Source organism: Ursus maritimus, unplaced genomic scaffold, assembly GCF_017311325.1.
Source record: "Ursus maritimus isolate PB19 unplaced genomic scaffold, ASM1731132v1 scaffold_19, whole genome shotgun sequence".
Classification (NCBI taxonomy): Eukaryota; Metazoa; Chordata; class Mammalia; order Carnivora; family Ursidae; genus Ursus; species Ursus maritimus.
Genome location: NW_024424341.1, coordinates 41,486,254 through 41,493,563, shown reverse-complemented (window position 1 = coordinate 41,493,563; position 7,310 = coordinate 41,486,254).

Here is a 7,310-nt window from a genome sequence, read left to right as displayed (position 1 = left end):
GCTGGAATATCATGACATTGAAGCAGATGAGATCATGTCAACATAAACCGGACCCGGAGGGTGCGACGCTAAGTGAAATAAGTCAGTCTGAGAAAGACAAAATACCATGTGATTCCATCCTCTGTGGGAATCTAAAAATAAAAAAAGGAATAAACAAACAAACAAAAAGCAGACTCAGAGCTGCAAGCTCCTGGGTGTATTTTTGGGGGGGGGGCGTGTGTGTACATGTGTACACCACACTCGTCCGTATCCATTCATCTCAGGATGGACTCTTCGGTTGCTCCCATATTTAGCACTTTTAACCTGTAGCTGTCCTGTCAGCAATATTTCAGATTTTTACTGTAGAGGTTGTGTGAATCTTTCCTTAAATTTATTCCCATGTATTTAATGTTTTCGATACTTTTGTATGCTTAATCGTTCTGTAAATTTATTTTCCAACTGCCACATCTAGTATTTAGAAACAAAACTGGTTTCTGTGCATTCGTCCTGTATCCCACAATCTTCATAATCTCATGTTTTGGCTCTATCATGTGTTCATAGATTCCTTAGGCTTTTCTTTTCTGTGCATCATGTTACCTGCAAATAATAATAAAATAATTTCCCTTGTCCTCCCTTTGTACCTTTTCCTTCTCTCGCCTTGGATCACAGTGTATTTATACACCTGGCCCTATGAGCTGCAGATCTATGAGAGCTGAGTGGGTTCCTGTGGGTCTTCTTCTTTCGGGTCCTGTTGAAAGAGACACTGGGCGTAGACTGGAGATTTCGTGCTCTCCAGTTACCTGTGTGGAGCTCATCAGAGCCTGTGTCTGGCTGGAGCAACACGTGAGCCTAAGAGGATCGGAAAGGGCAGCACGGTGCACTCTGCTGCTGTTATAGACGCCCCAGATCTCAGCACCCCCGATGCTGAGGTTTATGTCTCATCTGCACCATAATGCTCTCCAGTTACCTGTGTGGAGCTCATCAGAGCCTGTGTCTGTGGCTGGAGCAACACGTGAGCCTAAGAGGATCGGAAAGGGCAGCACGGTGCACTCTGCTGCTGTTATAGACGCCCCAGATCTCAGCACCCCCGATGCTGAGGTTTATGTCTCATCTGCACCATAATTCAGTGCAGCTTGCCAAGGGGTGCTGGCCCTCCTGCAGCTGCCCGGGGACCCAGAGTCCTTCCTTATAGTACCTGTTATCCTCCAGAGCCTTGGGGTGCCCCACTTAAAATTTTATCTGTAGACAGGCAGGGACAGAGAGAGGGAGAGGAAATGAGAATGAGGCATCACCCAGGGTTTGAAGGGCCAGGTCTGGATTTATATGCATCACTGCTGCCCACACTGCATTGGCCAGGAATGAGTCACATGGTCATACCGAAGTGCAAGGGATGCTGGGAGATGTAGTTTAGCAGCATGCTTCTGATTCGGCCATGTCACTGCTAAACACACAAATGTACACAGAAAGAGTAGTGTTATTCTTCATCCGTGAGTTCTTTTTTTTTTTTTTTAAGATTTTATTTATTTATTTGACAGAGACGGCCAGTGAGAGAGGGAACAGAAGCAGGGGGAGTGGGAGAGGAAGAAGCAGGCTCATAGGGGAGGAGCCTGATGTGGGGCTCGATCCCAGAACACCGGGATCACGCCCTGAGCCGAAGGCAGACGCTTAACGACTGTGCCACCCCCAGGTGCCCCCACCCATGAGTTCTAAAAAATGGAGACAATTTAAGAGAACAAGTACAATTAAAGGGGTAACAAACACACATTCTTGGATGACCTTGATGGGAATGTCAATCCATGCAGTATTTTCAGATGGTAATTTTGTAATGTGTATAAGATTGTTAATTGTATATTGACCAATAATTCTGCTTCTTTACATGTAGCTTATAGATCTATTTCTATACGTGGGCAAACATAAGCACGCCAGGATATCTACGGAAGCAGTGTTCACACTAGCAAAACCTGGACAACTCCACAAATATCCATTAGTAAAGGACTTGGAAAATACATTAGGGCCCGTTATGGGCCACTCCTTTTCCAGACTTTTCTCCTTCCCTTCACCATGTCCCTCTGACCACACATCCCTATATGGTCCATGATCAACTATTCCAAAGTTAAAATGATTTCTTCTCAGAAAAACTTTGTCAGGGTCAGGGTCCAGGTATTAGGTGCCCCCCCCCAAATCAACTAACATTTCATTGCAAAGAATACAGAAATAAGAGACAGAGTCCCTTCTCTGAATGAGGTCACAGTTTAGTGGTGCCAGGAGAAAGTAAATAAGGACTTATAATAAAGGTACTAAGAGCTTTATTAGTGTCAGGAGTGAAGCAGGAGTTAGACTTAAGGGAAAGAATTAACATTCACTGGCTGCCGTGTGTCCATGACTGTGCTGGATCTGTACATGTCTCTATTAATTTAATTTTTACATCATCTCTGAGACGTGTATGTGATCTTCATTAGACAGGTATCAGTAATAGCAATCAATAGCTACCACTCACGAGCTCCTAGTAGGTACTAGGCATCGTACTAGGTGCTTTACGAGCACTGATTAGCTTAATCTTCATGAGAACTCTTCCAGGGGACCATCATCGTCGCCGTTTTATAGATGGGGACATGGAGACTCAGGGAGGTCCAAGTCACACAGCCTTTGAATGATAGAGCAGGAATTCAAATTCAGATTCTCATGCTCCAGATTCCCAGGACATTTCTCCAAGTGGGGTTGGAGCCCAGGCGTTCAATCAAATTCCTGGATACCTGCTGGGGATCAAGCCGTGTTTATCTCGCACACTTCCCCCTCAGGAGGGAGGAACGGGTTCATTCCTGGTGTCTGGAAAGGAAATGTGGGTGAGAGCTTCTCTAAGGAGGTGAGCATGAGCTTGAGAGATGAGTGAGATTTCATTCGGAGGGGAAGGAAAAGGGCTGTCTGGACAGAAGGACCGACATGGGCACAGATGTGCAAAATGCATTGTGTTGTGTTTGTGTGTCTAGGATAAAGCTATGCAAGTACACGTACGATTGCGTTAAAGTATTTTAATCTTCGTTCCCTAAAAGAGGGGAGGAGCAGAGGACACACTGGAGAGAATATGGGTCACACATTAGCTCAAAAATATTTTGTGTTGTTTATTCACTGCAGCATATTATAGACCAAGGTTTTACTGTTTCTGAAAGAATGCTATGTTGTAGTTATGGGCACATTACTTTTATTTTATTTTATTTTCTAATATTTTTTATTATATTATGTTAGTCACCATACAGTACATCCCTGGTTTTTGATGTAAAGTTCGATGATTCATTAGTTGCGTATAACACATTACTTTTAAATCTGTCTATGTCATTTGATCACACAAAAGGAGAACAGAAAAAGGAGAAAATGGAATTTGAGAGTTCTCCCTCCAAATTTGCATTGGGCATTCTGGGAATGGAGAGACCTATTTAGTGGGCAATCCATAGCCTAGAGGGAAAAGTGTGTTTCGTGCATAGAATGCTTAATATTAAATGCCAAGTCTGGCAGCTAAAATCTCCAGCAGTGAGGAAAGGGTATTTCAACTTTCTGTATGAGCTGTTAGAATGCTCTAGCTATCCGTTTTTTGTCTTGCTTCAGGCAGAGGTGATCTCGTAATACTTCTGAGACTGAGCTCCGACCTCCCCCCTGCTGTATCCCCAAACCTCCAGGTTCCCCGTCTCTGAACACCCTCAGTTTGCTCATCTCTCACTATCGTATGTGTAAATGTCTGCTCGGGGTCATTATCCCTCAGGCTCCTGGGAGCAACTCGAGAGCAGGAATTATGTCTCATTCAGCGTGGCAATGCCAGTGTCCCACACACATCCTCACATCTATTATGGGCTCTAAACTGTGTGAGAATGGACTTGGAAGCAACCTTGGCATCGAGCCACCTTCCCAAGCCCTGGTACAATTCACGAGAAGTTTTCACTTCCATCTTCCCTCTAAATCCACAGAGATTAGGACAGCCCCCTAAGGTCCATCTCTTGGATTTAAACTGGCCCTTCTGCTTGCGGCTGGCTGTACGGACAGAGTTCTCTTGGCAGCTCAGAGAACACAGGGTGCCGAAATGGAGAGAGGCGGTGAAACCACTGCTCAGGACAAAGACAGCTTCTTCCAAACCTCTCTGACGTCCTTGAATTGACTGGCCACCTCTTCAAGTTCCTGGCGTCTTCACTCATGACCAGGGGCAGAAGCTGACAAGTTTTGGCCCCCAGAGTCTCCTTTAGAAAAGAAAAGCAGGACCTGTGTCACATTAGCCGAGAGGTAAGAAAACAAGTTCACTTGATTTGGGAAAGAAAAAAAGAGAAGACCAGAAAAGCTCTCCCTCCTGCAAGTCACCTGTGGGGTGCCAACACTCCCGGGCCGTGGAGACTACCTGAGATTTAATCCCCATGACAGTGTGACAGGGTCCCTGCTGCAGATGGAGACACGGGGGTCAGGAAGTCAGAGTCCTGGTCTAGGGCAGGGACGGAGGCCGGGCTGGAACCAGTCTCCGTCTGATCCCAAAGCCCTTCTCTTAACCTGAATGACAGTGTGTTTTAAACTGAGGCTCCTAAAGGAGATGTATCAGGTCAATACTAGCAGTAAAATCACGTGGCGTGGCCGGCCTGGCTGGCGGGTCAGTGGAGGGTACAACTCTTGGTTTCGGGTTTGTGGGTTCGAGCCCCGTGTTGGCTGCAGGGATTACGTAAAAAAAAAAAAATCTTAAAAAACAATCCCATGACACAGAACATTAGAGAAAGTATCAAAAGGAATCACATAGGATAAAGGTAAGTGTTCGTTGTTAGATTTCTGTTTTATTTGTGTATGTGCTGTGTGTGTGTGTGTGTGTGTGTGTGTGTGTGTGAGTCGTGTGCCATTGCGATGGGTAACAGCGTGCACCTGTTTCTTACTTGGGACAGTGGTCAAACCGCACGAGAGCAGCTGCTCTCTGTCTTCCCACATCTACATTGGTGCACATAGGAATCAGGCCGTGAATGAAAACCATCTTTACACAGTATCTTCTTCATTCCTGATGGAAATGTTGTTACCATCTTAGTAATAGTTAACTCAGGTTTAGAGAGATTAAGTATCTAGCTCGTGGTTACACAGCGAGGAAGCCGCTGGTCATAAACTTTCTGGAGGATCGAAAACCAAGTCAACCATAACTCAGGCCCTTGGTATTAGAGATCACAATTTATCAATTCTACTTTGGACACTTGGGATGTATGCAGTCTTTTTTCTCTTTTTTTTGCTGGTAAAACGGTGCTGCTGTGAACAGTACTTACCCTGGATATAATTTTAGACATACAATTTCTAGAACATGCTCACACCTTAAAACTTACTGCATGATGCCAAATTGTTTTCTGAAAGTGAGCAAAGGATTCAGACTCCCAGCAACCGTGTATGAAAGTTCTCATTATTAAACTTAATATTTTCAGACATCTATATTTTGCCAATTCCATGGATGTGAAGTGTTATCTAATTTTGGTTTTAATTTCCATTTCCTTGGCTCCTAATGAGATTAGCATATTTCCATGTTTTGAGTGACGAAGTTCTTTGGGGAAGTATACTTGCAGTCCTTTTCCCCAATTTTCTTTCTTTTCTTTTTCTTTTTTCTTTTCTTTTCTTTCTTTCTTTCTTTTCTTTCTTTCTTTCTTTCTTTCTTTCTTTCTTTCTTTCTTTCTTTCTTTTTTTTTTTTTTTTTGGAGAGAGCAGGAGTGGGTGGTGTGGAGTAGGGGCAGAGGGAGAGAGAGAATCTGAAGTCTCCCATGCTCCCAGGGAGATTGATGTGGGGCTCGAGCTCACGACCCTGAGATCATGACCTGAGCCAAAACCAAGAGTAGGACAGAGAAGAAAGGGAAGAAGGAAGGGGGGGTAAACAGAAAGGGGAATGAAGCATGAGAGACTATGGACTCTGGGAAACAAACTGAGGGCTTCAGAGGGGAGGAAGGTGGGGGATTGGGATAGGCTGGTGATGGGTAGTAAGGAGGGCACGAATTGCATGGTGCACTGGGTGTTACAGGCACACAATGAATCATGGAACTTTACATCAAAAACTAGGGATGTACTGTATGGTGACTAATATAACATAATAAAAATTATTAAAAAAATAAATAAACACATGAGGACAAAAAAAAAAGAGTGGGACGCCTAATGGACTGATCCACCCAGGTGCCCCTCCCTGCTTTTCTATGCAAGAGGCTATTTAGCATATTAATTGACCAATTTCTTTGTAGATCCTACATAAGGATCCCTTGTCACTCATCTGTATTGCAGGAATATTTTTCCAGTCTGTGACTTAAATTTTTTGTGGTAATCAGATTTTCTTTTGCTGATTAGATTTTTACATTTTAAAGCAGCCAAGTTTTGAATTCTTCTCCTGTACTCTTATAGTTTTCTACACCACCAAGGCCATGAAAATATACTTTTATTTTGTTTCCTGAAATTTCAGAGATTTGCTCTTGACCTTCATGTTTCTCGTTCATGGGCAATTGATTTACACCATGTGCTGTGATGTATGGCTTCAATTTCTTTTTATTTTTCTACACAAATAACTAATCACCCAAAAACTATTTGTTGGATGACTCGTCTTCTTCCTGCTAATCTTCAATACAAGTTATGTCATAAGCAAGTTTGTATACATGCGTGGGTGTGTTTCTGGGCTTTATCCCATCCTGTTACTCTGCGTCTGAGACTGAATTTTTTCACTGGGATGTTTCACTCAGACTAGAACACTGTGGACATTTAGAATACGGATGGAGCCCCAGGGAAGTGGATTTTGCTCAATGCTTGGTGGAAAGAAAATGAATTTCTTCCCCTCTCCCCTCTCCATTCTTCAGCCACACTGGCTCTTACTGTCCTTGAGGATGCTGAGCCCCTTCCTGACTTAAGGTTTCTACACTTGCTTTTCCCTGTTCTGCCCCAAATGCTTTTCCATCTGCTCAATATTCAGCTCAGTCCTCCACGCACTGCAAGGATCCTGTCTTGCTTTCTCCTTCGCATTTACCCATTAAGATTTATTTCCATATTCATCCTTTTGTTTGCTTCATCTATTCCTCAGTACCAAGAATATGAATTTTTAAAGTTCACAATCATTGGTTTTGTTCACTGTTTGATTTCAGGCACCTCGTGCGTAGTACATACTCAATAAATAGTTGCTATTTCATTTACATGATAAATGATAAGTCAGAAATAATTACAAATAGCATATTCTCTGCGTGCCAGTCACCTAAAAATCACCCCGAATGCCCAGAGTTAATGGCAGAGGCAAAGGACCCCTACTTCTATAACTCTGTCCTTTTGGACCAGTTACTCAGTACCTATGAGCCTCAGTACAGTTGTGTAAG